Genomic DNA, 2,766 nt, shown 5'->3' with positions numbered 1-2,766 from the left:
TCACCCACATCGCCCAAAATCGGCCTCAGATTACCAACGGTGTGACATTCTCCGACGAAGATCTGCCACCGTTCGGGCCTCGACATAACCTGGCCCTCTATATTGCTACTGTGTGCCTCAACAAGCATATCCCTATGACCTTGGTTGACGACGGATCGGCTGTCAACGTACTCCCTCCGAAACGGCGCATATTCGGGCTTGGAGAAGAATGACTTCATCCCCACTACACGAGACGGTCCGGGCATTCGATGGCACTTGTGCGTCGAGTGAGTGGACTTGTCGATCTGGTAGTACAGACTGGGCAAGTGGAAAAGAAAATAAATTGCCAAGTAATTGACATTTGCTCATCCTTCAACTTATTGTTGGGAAGGCCCTGGATCCATGCTGCAAGGGCCGTAACATCAACGCTGCATCGAAAAATCAAGGTCCCACTCAATGGCAAAACCGTCACCATTGACGCCACGCCAATTACTGTGGCAGGAGGAGACATTACTTCTGAAGTAAGGGTCGAAACTGCCAATGACGCATGTGGTTTCGAGATTGTCAATATGATCGAGCTGAACTCCGAAGCAGAAAATATGGATCTATATACGGGAAGTCATGTCTGCGAGGTGATTCTCAGAACTGGGAAGTACTTCGGTTTCTCTTTATATCCTAGAAGGGAGGAGGCTTTCAAGTTGAAACCACCCGTAGCCAAGGGAGTAACCTTCGGGCTTGGATATGAGCCCACTGAGAAAGATCTACGGGAAAAAAGGGGAAGAACGATCGAAGATCGAGATATTAAAATGGGACCGTATCACCTAACTCTCAATGGTCACTCCGTGAGAGCTGGGGAAGAGCTCCCTTGCATGGACTTCCCCGAACCTATCCTCGACCCAAAGAAGAACATCATGGTCCCAGGAATCGAAGTATTCCAAGATTGCTACTACATCCCTGAAGACATTCTAACCGTGATGCCCATAGAAACCAAACCGGATCCAATAAATGACGAGAACGCCATGGGTCTCCTTTTCGGTGAAGAGAAGAAATCACCAATACCAAACGAAGATTTGGTAAGCATGATCCTGAGGAGCGAGCGGTTCGATCCATCTACCCTCATCACCGATGTGGATCCTCTTAGGACCAACACGGGATGGCGGAAAACAATCAAGTGGACTGACAACAAAGGACTTCTTTTCAAGTTGACAACGGGAGAAGGAGAGATGTTCAAGCCAGATGATGTTACCGATTCTGAGTCTGAGTCAGAGTCTGAGTTTGAGTCTGAGTTAGGTCCTAAGTTTGAGTCTAAGGAGTCAGGTGTTGAAAATACCCCTCCCCTAGCTTTCCCTTCCTATGCACCTTTTCCTAGTGGTGGTATTCCGGGGCCTGTCCCGAATACCCCTATCTCGCCACTGAGCTCTGACCAGTTGGCTCAAATGTTAGCGCATTTCGCGCAATTTCAAATCAATAATAATATGAACCAGTTTGCTTACGACTTGTCTTACTTACATTGCAATTCAAACTTTGAAAATGATTGTTTTAATAATGACATTGAGACTGAGGTCGAGGATGAGAAGTTGGTCGAAGAAGAAGAAGAAGAAGAAGAAATGGAACCGCCTCTACAGTTGATAAAAGGGTTGGAAGAGTACGAACAGAAAACTTCGATCATCGAAGATACCGAAACTATCAATGTAGGTACAACCTTAGAACCACAGGAGCTTAAAATAGGAACTACTTTAAGTCCCACCGAAAGACAGGGGTTCATTGATTTGTTGCATGAGTTCAAAGATGTTTTCGCATGGTCCTACAAAGACATGCCAGGCATTGATAGGGAAATTGCAGAGCACAGGATCCCAATCAAGCCGGGATATAAGCCGGTCAAGCGAAAAACTACGCAAAATGCATACATTGGTCTCTCAAGGTCAAAGAAGAAATCGACAAGCAACTCAAAGTGGGTTCATCAAGGTGTCGAATACTCGACCGGGTGGCTAACGTCGTTCCAGTGCCTAAGAAAGATGGTAAAGTTCGGGTTTGTGTTGACTTCCGGGATTTAAACAAGGCAAGTCCGAAGGACGATTTCCCATTACCTCACATCGACATCCTGGTCGACAACACAGCAAAACACGCGTTGCTATCCTTTATGGATGGGTACGCCGGTTATAATCAGATCAAGATGGCGAAAGAAGATATGCATAAGATCTGCGTTCGAACGCAATGGGGAACCTATTGCTACACAAAAGAATGCCTTTTGGGTTGATAAACGCAGGGGCTACATACCAGAGGACCGCGACAACATTGTTACATGATTTGATGCACAAGGAAGTCGAGGTTTATGTCGACGACATGATCGTCAAGTCAAAGGAGCGTAATGGCCACCTTGGTACATTGCGCAAATTCTTCGAACGATTGCGCAAGTATAACATGAGGTTGAATCCACAAAAATGCGCATTCGGAGTCACATCCGGCAAACTATTGGGTCACATCGTTAGCCACCGTGGCATCGAGGTGGACCCATCGAAAATAAAGGCCATAATGGAAATGCCTCACCCGAGAACCGAGAAAGAAATTCGAGGTTTCCTGGGAAGAATCCAATACATAAGTCGGTTCGTGGCAAGGCTAACTATGATATGCGAGCCAATTTTCAAGAAATTGAAGGTCGGGGAACACGTCGTATGGGATGATCACTGTCAAGCTGCGTTCGATAAGATCAAAGAAATACTATCTTCCCCTCCCGTTCTCAGCCCACCAACGGCTGGGTTACCACTTTTGTTGTATCTTACAGTTACG

The sequence above is a fragment of the Silene latifolia genome, chromosome 11 (genome assembly GCF_048544455.1).
Source record: "Silene latifolia isolate original U9 population chromosome 11, ASM4854445v1, whole genome shotgun sequence".
NCBI lineage: Eukaryota > Viridiplantae > Streptophyta > Magnoliopsida > Caryophyllales > Caryophyllaceae > Silene > Silene latifolia.
Note: the sequence above shows the minus strand (reverse complement) of the source record.